Source organism: Columba livia, chromosome 9 (genome assembly GCF_036013475.1).
Source record: "Columba livia isolate bColLiv1 breed racing homer chromosome 9, bColLiv1.pat.W.v2, whole genome shotgun sequence".
Lineage (NCBI taxonomy): Eukaryota > Metazoa > Chordata > Aves > Columbiformes > Columbidae > Columba > Columba livia.
The window spans coordinates 541,009-553,105 of record NC_088610.1 but is presented as its reverse complement, the minus strand read 5'-3'; the positions used below and the strand labels follow the sequence as shown (position 1 = coordinate 553,105).

General features: G+C 51.8%; 1 long non-coding RNA gene across 2 annotated transcripts in view; it reads right to left on the bottom strand.

Annotated features, from left to right (window-relative positions):
- Positions 1–568: 568 nt before the first annotated feature.
- LOC135580217 (uncharacterized) overlaps positions 569–12,097 on the bottom strand; it is a 63,201-nt gene continuing 51,672 nt past the window's right edge. The window contains exons 1-3 of one of the 2 annotated variants that reach the window (XR_010474548.1): positions 8,443–8,654; positions 1,066–1,141; positions 569–704 (exon numbers count right to left, since the gene is read on the bottom strand). This is a non-coding gene — a long non-coding RNA (uncharacterized LOC135580217). Of the gene's footprint in view, positions 705–1,065; positions 1,142–8,442; positions 8,655–12,097 lie in introns of those variants that run through there. The other variant, XR_010474549.1, reaches the window with a different exon arrangement.

Sequence of the window (12,097 nt, the reverse complement as noted above, 5' to 3'; positions counted from 1 at the left end):
CCGGTGACCATCACCTCGTGGGCCGGCTCTGGCGCAGGGAGCGCTGGCCAACCCTGCGGGTGCTTCCCGAGCGCTTGTCCGCCAGCGCCTCTGGATCCACCAGAGGGAGGAACAAGAGGAAGATTGCGCTGCTTTCACTATTAGAAATTGTCCCGTTCCTGGGTGAATCATTTCCTTGTGCTTTTACTAAATTTAAACAAGTGCCTTTGCAAGGGGTTTTTTTTCTTTTTTTTCCTTTTTTTTTAAGAATGTAAGCTATCTGTTAATCTCTTGTTTAAACAGAACATAGAAATTACATAATACAAACCTAGTGTCTCACACACGAATAAAAGCAATGGTCTTGCAGAATCCTTAATTTTAACTTACTATGAAGAACATATTAGAAATCTGTTTTCCCAGACCCACATTTCTCTGTTTGTTTCTTCTTTTTCTCCCCGTTATCACCAGCGCTCTTTTGGTCTCTCCCGTTTTTCCAGGAGTCTTCCGAGAATGAGAAATGATGGGATGAAAGGCTGAGCATACAATGCAATTCAAAAGAAATGCTGACAATGACAAGATGTAACACTTACTTTTAATTTTTTCACTGAATTGGTGTAGGCCCTTCTGTTTTCCCCAGGCGCCCCGTGGGGAGCGTCTGACGAGTCCCAGGCGAGTGTCCCGTTGTGAGGCCGCCCAGCGCGTCGAGCTCGGGTGCGAACAGTTCCCTGGGAGCAGAGACAAGAACGACCAGGGGATGGGGATGGGGACAGACAAAGGCCACACGCACATCCCTGCGGCCCGTTCTGTGCACACACCTCAGCTCACACACGTGACCCCCTGGTCGCCCTTTGAAGTATTTCTGATCATTATCGATAAGGAATCATAAAAGATTATTAACCTCCTTACCCTCACGCCTGTTTAAGGTTTAGAGCAGATTAAGCAAACTAGCAGGGGAAAAAAAATAACTTGTAAAGAGCTGATAATCTACTATCGATTATGTGACTAGATCTTCCTGATGTAGCAAAAAGAAAGTAAGCAGTTTCATTATGTATTTATTAAAAATGCTGTTTCAAACAGCCTACTTACCAGTTCGCCACATGTAAGTATAATAACGGGGTCTCTTGCACTGGATGCAGGTTCCCAGCAGGACCTGGCACGATCTCTGGAGGAGAAACAGCCAGAACATTAGGGAACCCCGAGCAGCTGCATTTTGGGGGAGAAGCCACACAGCAAAAGCAAAGCCCGGGTAGCAGGAACAACAGGGGTAACAATATCAAAGGGATGAGTCTGACTAGGATGTGAAGCTGCACCACAGCCGGGGTCGAGCTGAGGGGAACATGAGGAAATAACGGCCCCACAGGTACCAGCTGTCGCTGGCGCAGTAACCAAGAGAAAGCAGAGACAGAAGAAGGGAAAGGAGAGGCGCCTCCACAGCCCCGGCACTCGTACACCCATGTCCAAGGAGTCCCAGGAGCGGCGACGGCTCCAGCAGGAGCCAGGTAGCTCTGCAGCAGGACCCGCAGAGACCCAAAGGAGCCGCAGCCAAGGGCCGCTTTGGGACCAGCAATATGGGGGCTTAAAATAGGAAAAACTCCTAATCTCTACCAACTGGAGAAGATGAAGGGTTTTCCTAAAGCAGGAAAGAATTAAACTTATGAAAACTTCCCATGATCAAACTAGAGACTGAGAAGATTGTCTCTCTCAGGATAAACATCTTTTACTGGTTTTCCTGGAAGGAACTGAAATCAGACTCAAGCTCATTATCTTTCTCGGTAACAAGTTTAGAAAAAAGGATGCAGTCACTCTCAGAAAGGCACAAACACCTCCCGTTCTCCCCTCCGTGGCCTGTTCCTTTTGGCACAGCACCGCACTGCAGTTTTCCTGGTGTTACAGCATCGCACACACACAAAACTGATGACACACAAAGCACCTAACGAAGGGTGCTCATGGTCCTGTGCTTGTTTTACCTGATTAACTTGATTCTGCGGGGATGTCAGAAGCCCTTTGCGTTGCTCATCCTGTCCCTTGAGGCAGGTGAGCACCAAGGACAGGAAAGGCTGCTGACTCAGCAGGGACATGCTTTGAGAGGCAAACACAGGCAGCTGGTGAAGTCATTTTGATCCCTCCCGTCCTCGCTCCCTTCCTTGCTTGGTGTGCCTGTTTTCCTGGAAGTGGCACTGCCCCCATCTGTGTCTGTTCCTGGTTTTGTTAATTAAAGCCTTGCCAGAGCAATTGGAAGCACACGCGTCCCCGCAGGCGGAGCAGCCAGGGCCAGCACACCCGGGTCACCCCTGGGTGACCAGGAACCGCAGGACGCGCGGCAGCCTGGCCCACAAACACAACGTGCTGCTTCAGGACGACCCGGGTTAACCAGGGACATAATTGCAGTGCAGACGAGGCAGCTGAAGCGTCCAATCGACGTTAGTGCAGCCCAGGAGGTTCCCCTATGTGCACCGGTGACAGTCACCACCGCCCAAGCCACCACCCACCCGCAGCGCGGTGCAGCCGGCGCTGGCTGCGGGACACGCGCCGTGACGACAGCGGCGCTTTCACAGTTCTTGACTTTTTTAGATTAATATGTATTCATTATAAACATTAAATTAAGACAGACTGAAATAAATACACAAAGATAAATTTGGAGGTACGACGTGATGTGGAAATTAGAAATGTCAGCGAAGGGATCTGAGTTACAGCTCGTGCAATGGCTTTTGCAGTTATAGGTATAGAAACTCCTAGAATATTACAGGCATCCGTAAACACAACAGAAATACACATCCACACATACATGTGTGTATCTATTACAAGCATTCATTTCCACAGGGGTTTTTAACTTGGCATTAAACATGACTTCAGCAATTTAGCTGACAATCAGTATAAAGGGATGGCAAAATCCCAAGGTCCCATGAAAGGAGCAAAATAGAAAGTCTGCGTTTTCAAAAGTCACATTAAAGGCCGATTTCTCAGACTTTAGGAACAACGTGGTAGGAGCCTCTCAATTTTCCCATTCATTTCAAGCCAGTTGCTCCAGCAGCTGCGAGCCCTGCTACACAGAGCACAGTCTACAAGAAGAAAGACGTCTTCTAGGTAAGATTTCCTGCTTTCCCGGAGCATCGTGGCTCTTGTTACTCACAGAGCAGTGAAGTTCATTTTCTATCATGAAGAGATGCAAAAGCGTCAAAAAGCGCTCAAGGAAGTAATTTACTGTCATAACCAGGATAACTTTGTAGATGCTTTTAGTTCTGTGCGTGGGAACCACAGCGGGGGAAGGCTGGGCAGCTTCTACAGGCAAACGAGACGACACCTGGACCTTGTCTGGGCTTTGGAACTTGCAACTACACATAATTAAGCATCACATTGGCTAAAATAATTTAAAAGGTGCTACAAAAAATACCTTAGGAATGTCTTTTTACCGTTCTGTCTTGTATTACTGATGTCAGCATTTCCAACAGCGTTCAGATGAAGAGGCCTACACCGGAGTCAGAAGAGCTATTGTTCCGATCAGCAGATTGTGGGAACACGGCTATTGTCGCCTTTGCAATATCATCCAACGAGCTGCTCATTTCAGGCACAGACCCAGAGCCCTACAGTGAAACATCAGTAAACCAGCACATTCGTGGTGTGTTTGCTCATGGACTACGTTAAAATTTAACATACTTTTTTGCATTAAATATTTAGATTAGAAAGGCTGCAAACAATCACCCACAGGCTCCTTCATGCTCCTGTTTGACCATGAGCTGCAGCTCCAGCCGAGACTGCCCGAGAGCCCCGTTTCCTTTTCCCACAGAAATAGCCTTGTCATCAAATTTGCTGAAATACTCGTAAGTCAAAACACAGGTTTGTTTCCTTTCCACTGCTAGGTGCCCGTTCCTTGCCCTTTTCCTTCCTCTTTTGGTCCGCGGCAAACACACACAGGTCAGACCACTGAATATTCTAATTGAAAAGGAAACAAAACTGCATTAATACATTCTGAGAACGTGTTTCGTCTTGGTTCTTCTGTTGGGCTAGATGCTCTGTTATACCTATCTTAAATCACATTTCATTTCAATCTGCCTGCAGGGCTGCCAGCCTGCATGATGTGTATCTTGTTAGCTTCTCCATCTCTGTGCAACGACATGAAAGCTGAAGCCATCCGAACCCATCTGGGTCCACTTTGTGACCCAAGAGGAGCACGCGGCAGCACTTACCCGCTCCCTGGTGACAGAGGCAGCCCCGGGGTCTGGAATTGGTGCAGGAGCAGCCAACAGGTCACTCTGGCCCGGGCTCGGCGTCCGGATCTCCACAGCCTGGCAGAGCGGCCCGGGGACATGAGGCCTCTGCCCAGGACCTCGCAGGTCCCGGGGGCAGGCTGGGACGTGCTACCTCACAGACCCATTTTAAACGGGAACACAATAATTCAATCAACAGGACCAGCAGGGGACGGCACTCAGACCCCACAGCTCCTGCCACGCGTGGGGACGGCACCGTCAGACCCCGCAGCTCCTGCCACGCGTGGGGACGGCACCGTCAGACCCCACAGCTCCTGCCACGCGTGGGGACGGCGCCGTCAGACCCCGCAGCTCCTGCCACACGTGGGCTCTCTGATCAGCCTGGAGCTGCAGGACATGCACTGCAGGACATGGCGGGCGGCACGCCACACAGCGCCACTCTGCACACCGCGGGCACCACCAGCACGGAGCTCCTGACACACCTGAACGTTTTATTTGAGTTCTTCTCCTGGTATTTTCTTACCAGCCGCAAGAAGAGAAGGCAGCGCAACATGACGCACCGCATCTCCCAGAGAAGAGCGCTGCCGGGCAATCGGGATGGCAATGGAAGTGGCCAGGGAATCGTGGAACGACTCACCTGGGAGAAAAACACACTGCAGGGCCTGACGGAACAGCGCACACCACTGCCACGAGTATTCTGGAACGAACTATAAACAGTACCATGTTTACACATAAGCATTCATCTCTACATTGTAATGCATTTCCCAAACATTTTATTCCAGCTACCAAGAGCCCCCTTAGCAAACACCTATTTCAAACACCACAAATTCTGACATAAAAAACATTAGTCTTACAAAGACTTGGGAAAATTTTATCATTCTATAAGAACTGATAACATCAATAATCATTCCTTAGCTTCAGGACAATACATCCTCAAAGTACACAGCTTCAATCTGTTCCTAAAGGCATATGTAATCAAACTATAGATAACTATATTGAATCAGACACTGGATAACATCGGTCACCACAATCCTGCTGACTTTAACAGGACGGGAGTAACTCACACCGGGTGAGTAAGGAGCAGCGGGGTGTACCACGCCTTGTACAGCCTGAGCCAACACCAGAACAGGGGCTTTAAAACAGAGTTACTGGCACATCTGTCAGCGTTTCAGAGATGCACACGGCCATGGCTGCTCCTTTCCGAGAGCACCGCCCATCCTGCCCATCATCCCGTAACAAAGAACAAACACTGTCCAAATTCTACATTAAACCTGAAGATGCAGGAAAGAATAAAAACCAATCACAAATCTCATTAAAAGCTCTGAAAACTCAAGCGGATACAAGACCACCCTTGTGCTCAGCATTTCGTACAGAGCTGAAACCTTCCTGTGCCGCTAAGTAAATAGGTTTACCAGGTACTTCAGAGAGCCTGAACTCACACCCCGGCTGCAGAGCAGATCATTGACAGCCCAGACGTGATCCGAAGAGCAGCAAAGCGCTGTGAGACGGCCGGCCACGCGGAGCTCAGCACCGTGCCGCACGCCGCCAGCTCCGCGCACCCGCGGCCACGGCACCGATCCTGGCAAAGAGGGGAAAACTCCGACAGAAGCCAGGGAAGTTGCAAACAATAAATATGTAGGTGATGAACTGGTGTTTCCTTCCTTAAGGCGAGGGTTACGTCCAGGTGTGATTGTGCCACTGCACATGTAACCCAGCGCTATTCAGCTGCGGACAACCGCAGCATCTCAGAAAAAACAGAGTACGTACCCCATAACCTCATCCACCCGAGCCACACCAGCGCGGGGCCTTTTCTCTGTGTACACCCGACCCGGCACACCCGTGTGAGCGGCGCAGAGCAGGGACCAGCACCCAAACCGCTGCCCCGCGACCAGGCCGTGTCCCCTCTGCGGGGACACCCGCAGTGCCGCACGCACGGCCGCCCCGCAGGCCAGCACCGCTGCCCGGGGAGCAGAGTCACAAAACCCGCGGGCATTCATGCATTCTACACCGTGTAACGTGTGATCCGGTGTGTGATTCACAGGTTATGCAATATTCTACAAAACAGAGCAGAGTTGACTCATCCCAGGGCAAGTTATTTTAACTCTGTTCCACAGCGAAACCCGTTTGGCCACATTTAGCTGTTCCCCTTTGCTGCTCTTACAAAACTGCTTCCCCTCGGCCGCCCTGCTCTGCCAAGGATGCCCACGCTTCGTAGAATCCCAGAGCTGTTCCAGCCCCTGCAGCATCCTGTGGCTCCTCTGGACCCACTCTGGACGTTCCAGAGGTGGCTTCATAGTGGGCACAGGGAGAAGGACACGGGAACTGCAAACGCGGGGACAGGAGTCAATCGGAAAATTAAAAAATCCAGTTTCCTTGAGTTTTGTGATCGGTCAGCAACGGAGAAAAGACTGTCAGCTACTGCTGCACCCAGGCCTAACTGTCAAACCAAGAATTTCTTAATGAAAATCTGAACAAAATCAAGTTCTGGTGGTTTTGGTTGTGTAGGAGGAATGAAGGTGCTGGGGGCAGAGGCTGGATCCAAAAATGAGTCCGTGTCCCCTGCAGCGCAGGCTCTGCAGAACGGAACCCCAGGGTACACCAGCTCCAACACTGCACGCTGCGTTTGCACGAGGGTGAGTTTATACGTTTACACACGGGAAGGAGGAAGCGACTGAGAGAAGCACATCTGAATTACAGCAGAAAGCAGTGTCAGTGTAAAACCCTGGCCCTGGTGGTGTTTTACTGCAAGGGTTCCTCTCTGCACTTCTTGTCAGTCACCTAAAACGATGTGAACAGGCGTGAGGCCCAGCCGCATCGTGCTGGGCGGACCAAAGCTCCAGGTGAGCGTGACGAGCACTGGACACGAGGGTGCAGAGCTCATCCCGAGCCCCCGTCACCGCAGACGGGCCCGGGCCGTGCAGCGGGGGCACGGCTGCTCCCCGAACACCCCCAGCCGCCAAAGCTGCACCAGCTCCCATCCCATAAAACTCTTAACAGGAAAAAAATACATTTTGGGAAAATCTGCTTATTACCTATGAAGATGAATTCCATAATGAATAAATGACACATTTAATAAATTAAACACTGATTGCATCAGGAGAAGGAAATGAGCTAATACAGAACCCTCCCTCGTTTACCGGCTTCTGATGAGCAAAGTGGTGCTGAGCTGTTCTGCCCAAAACGGCACAGCAGCAGACACACAAAGCTCACTGGTTGTCTCGCACCTTCTGCTCGATACTCCCCTCCATTAAATCGTGCAGACTGACTTAATGCAACAACTCAGAGGAAACTTCTTAAGCTTTCAGCAAGCAGAAAGAGTAACGAATGAAAACAATTGCAAAGAAAGACACGAAGCGAGAAGGCGGCAGGACACCGCGCCGTCCCGCGCGAGCTTGCCCAGCGCCGAGTGGCTGGTGCTGCGAGCAGAGGGATTCTCGAGGAAACCCAGCACGAGCGCGGGGTCCCACAGCAAACAGGAGTTCGGAGGCTGAATGTTGCTGTGTATTGCCTGTTTCACCCTAGAACAGGCACTACTGAGGATCAGAAAGTTGCCAAAAAAGGGTTTTGCAGAAATACTGTTGGACACACCATGTGGGATCAGAGATCCCTTGTTTGATTACCATCCTGTACACATTTTCAAACTCATTTTTGATGAGAAGCACCTAATTGAAAATGAGGCCGATACCTCAGTTTCATTCAAGTTTTCCTGCAAATAAACGCTCGAGTTTCCAAATCGCTTTAGGGCATTTCTGGGACCGGAACGGTGAGCACCGCACACCCAGCCCTCCCGAGCAACGACCTCCGGCAGCACCAGCACCTCTGCGGTGACCGGCGGCACCTCCGAGCTCTGCCCCGCGAGCGCAGCCGCGCAAGGAGGAGAGACTGAGGGAAAATGGAAACAAACGACCTAAATTATAGACTCTCCATTTGGTAACAACGTGACAAAACAGACAACTTTTTGAATTATTAAATCAGTAAATGGAGAAAGATACTTAAAAGGTTATATTTTGACATTAACAATTCTAACGAAAGGTCTAGAAAGGTTCCAGGCTGGGAAGGGGAGGAGAAGGTGTCAGCAGGACTGTGGGTGTCACACACAGCGTTCTGAGAGGCGTCTGTCCCCGGCGGGGACTTCAGCAGCTCCCACGCGCCTTGCACCAGCGGCAACGCCGGGGAGTGGTCACAAGGTTTGAAAAAAGTAGAAAAAGTGAAGGAATGACTCAAAAAAAGGAAGTTTAGCGAACACAACTAAACATACCAGGCGTACTGAAGCAGACCATGCGGCTCGCTGAACAGAGCCCACCATGAGGAACGCAGCAGACGGGCCGGGAGCCGCCACCAGCACCGCGGGACACGGGAGGTGAGTCTCTAACGCCGGTCACGGCACCGCGGGACACGGGAGGACACGGGAGGTGAGTCTCTAACGCCGGTCACGGCACCGCGGGACACGGGAGGACACGGGAGGTGAGTCTCTAACGCCGGTCACGGCACCGCGGGACACGGGAGGTGAGTCTCTAACGCCGGTCACGGCACCGCGGGACACGGGAGGTGAGTCTCTAACGCCGGTCACGGCACCGCGGGACACGGGAGGTGAGTCTCTAACGCCGGTCACTGCACCGTGGGACACGGGAGGTGAGTCTGTAGCGCCGGTCACTGCTCCTCAGTGCCGCTTCCAGCCGACTTGGGACCAGGAACAGCCACACTCACACCTGCTAAAAACAGCTGGAAAAGCTGCTGCGCACAGACAACGGCTTTAGGGTTGTTTTCAGTTGTAGGAAGGAAACCAAGAAGAAAATGAGTGTATCGCTATTACCTTACATGCAGCCGTTTAAAAAACGTATATATGCATTTTATTACTGGTTTTCAGACAGCTCCTAACTCCACTTGTCTGAAAAAGGGGCTTCAAATCAAGTGATGTATATCACATATTTAATATATTACTTACCACCTTAAATATTTTTAAATTACTAGACAATATTTTGATTTGCTAATGGAGATTAGTATCAATTGTTATATTTTATTGTGCTACTGAAGTTCAGGTTTGAAGCAGAGAAGTGAACACACAGCTAAGACACTTCTGTAGTTCTTCTATATTTCAGATTTCTTTTTCCTGGAGTTTCTCATATTAAATGCTACTGTTCCCACGTGTTTGTAAACCTACTAACATATTAAGATTATAACTGAGAACTCCTTTCCTGCTCCCTATGAAGTGAAAACCACAAATCTGAAATATGCAAACCAAAGCCGGGTATATAAACCAGGATGGAAACAGTAACTGAAGTGGTTTGTAAATCTCACAAGATGGGTGTTTGCATATGAAAGGTTCCCACTCTCCTTTTAAAAGGTAAAAGCCCAAAACACAGCACACGGGCACCTAAAATATTTTTTTTAATTTAAAAATCGAGGAACTGAAGATTCGAGCATAAAACTTCACAAACCCCAACATGTTTGCGCCTCTCCCACATCAAGGGAATGCTTAACAGAATACTGCAGCTGCGCCAGCTGAGACCGGGTGATCTTTCCGTCCCACGCCATGTGCCGCGGCCAAGCAGCACACGGCGGTGCCGCAGCGCAGGACCTGGCCATGGGCACTGCGCGCGGTGAACGGCACCAGGAGGCACAGCAGCACGGGCAGAGCGCGGTGCCCACGGGCACAGCCACGGGCACCGCGGGCCGGCAGCGGGCAACGCCGCGTCACCCGCCTCCACAGCTCCCAGACTCGCTTCTCAGGTGACTGCAGGACATGCGCAGATGGTGGAGATAAGCCAGGATACACCATTCCAGGGAGAGCACACGGGGGAATTCACCACGTGCTTCACCACCCCGCACAGCCTGCAAAGCAAAACCACTCTGAGCTCGTCCCAACACACCTTAGAAAAGCATCTCACGCTGTTACACGTGGTATAAACCTCACTGTTAGCTGGCAACGTGACGGCAGACCTCGCGGCTACAGGCTGGCGGGCGCACATGGGGTTTGGTGTCACCCGTGCCCTCGCCTGGGCCCAGAGAGCACAGGACAAAGAGGGACAAAACGTAACCCTGCACGATGAATTCCGTACGTGTCTCTGAGGACAGAGGCAGGAGACGCACAGGGACAACCCTCCCGACTGCCCCTGCATGGATATCCCATGGCGAACGAGCCAACAGAGGATGAGATGTCTAGAAACTGTGTGCCACCTCTTACTGTCTATAAGCCCATCGAAAGAAGATGCAGCACAACTCCTAAAATTCTGTTTTGCACATCCAAAAGAAAATGAAATACGTACAGTTTATTTAAATTGTAACTGGTTATATTTAGTCTTCTAATAGAATGTATCATATAATGTTGATGCACTGTATAAAACTTAAAAGCTTGCAGAACTGCTCCGCAAGTCATATAAGGCATAAATACTTTGTTCTGTACCATACTTAAGTTCTGCAACCTAACTGGCTGCTACCTCTGCTGCCTCCTTCAACTGAAACTGCTTTAGAAGTTTACAAAAAATAAAGCTGCATACGAAATACAGAATCACAAGGCCAAAAGCCAGCAGCAGGGAGCACAAAAGCTGCTCAGTCTTACAAAATGCACGCTCCCTTTCAAAAATAGTCGCTCTGTCAGCAGGTCAAAAGCGGGAAGTAAACCGCTAATTCTTTTTAAAGATTCTGTTTCTCTGTCTCTTCTAGAGGAAACAGAAGCAGAAGCGCTGAGCGTCACCTGGAACCTGCAGCTGCCCGCACTGAGACAGCCGCTCCGAGCCGAGGACGGGCTGAGCGCGGCCCGCGGATGCGGAGCTGCTGCGGCCCCTGCTCGCGGCGTGGGACCCGCACACCGAGCTGAACCCGCAGAGCTGCTGCGGCCCCTGCTCGCGGCACGGGACCTGCACACCGAGCTGAACCCGCAGAGCTGCTGCGGCCCCTGCTCGCGGCACGGGACCTGCACACCGAGCTGAACCCGCAGAGCTGCTGCGGCCCCTGCTCGCGGCACGGGACCTGCACACCGAGCTGAGCCCGCGGAGCCGCTGCGGCCCCTGCTCGCGGCACGGGACCCGCACACCGAGCTGAACCCGCGGAGCCGCAGCCACCCCGGCAGCACAGGTGCCAGCCGGCGTCCCACCACACAGTACCCGCGGTGAGCTCCTCCTTCAGCCGGGGGTGCTGATTCTGCATGGCTAGGGAACGCTTGCTCCATGGGGATTAGACCTGGCAGCTGAACGTGTTATGTGCTTCAAAGCACAACCCAATTCATTTCTGCCTTATAGATAGAAATGAAAGGTTGCAGCTCTGTGAGGAAGATGTCAGGGAGGTCTGAGCGCTGCCAGACAGTGTCAGCCCCCAGAGGGCTGTATTTTGCAGAGGCAGGGATCCCACAGAATTCGGCCATTTGCACAAAGGCATCGCTGCACACCGAGGTTACTCCTGGACAGCAGCCCTGGCTGACTCCACAGCCCTGCCCGGCTGCCCCAGGCAACCGGCTGGGACAGTCCCGACCTGGCCAGGGGCTTCGGACTAAGAGGAACAGTTTTCAGCCCAGGGCGCACGATAGTTCTGTGGATGGGGCCAGTGTGCTGGATGGCCGGCTCTCGGTGTCACAGTGCAGGGCTCTCGGTGCTGGTGGATGGCCGGTGCTCAGTGCCGGTGTGACCACCTCTCGGTGTCACAGTGCAGGGCTCTCGGTGCTGGTGGATGGCCGGTGCTCAGTGCCGGTGTGACCACCTCTCGGTGTCACAGTGCAGGGCTCTCCGTGCCAGTGGTGACTGGCTCTCGGTGCCGATGGTGACCGGCTCTCGGTGTTGCAGCATGGGGCTCTTGGTGTCAATGCTGACCGGCTCTTGGTGTCAATGCTGACCGGCTCTCGGTGCTGCAGCATAGGGCTCTTGGTGCCACAGCATAGGGCTCTTGGTGCCAGTGGTGACCAGCTCTCAGTGCCACAGTGC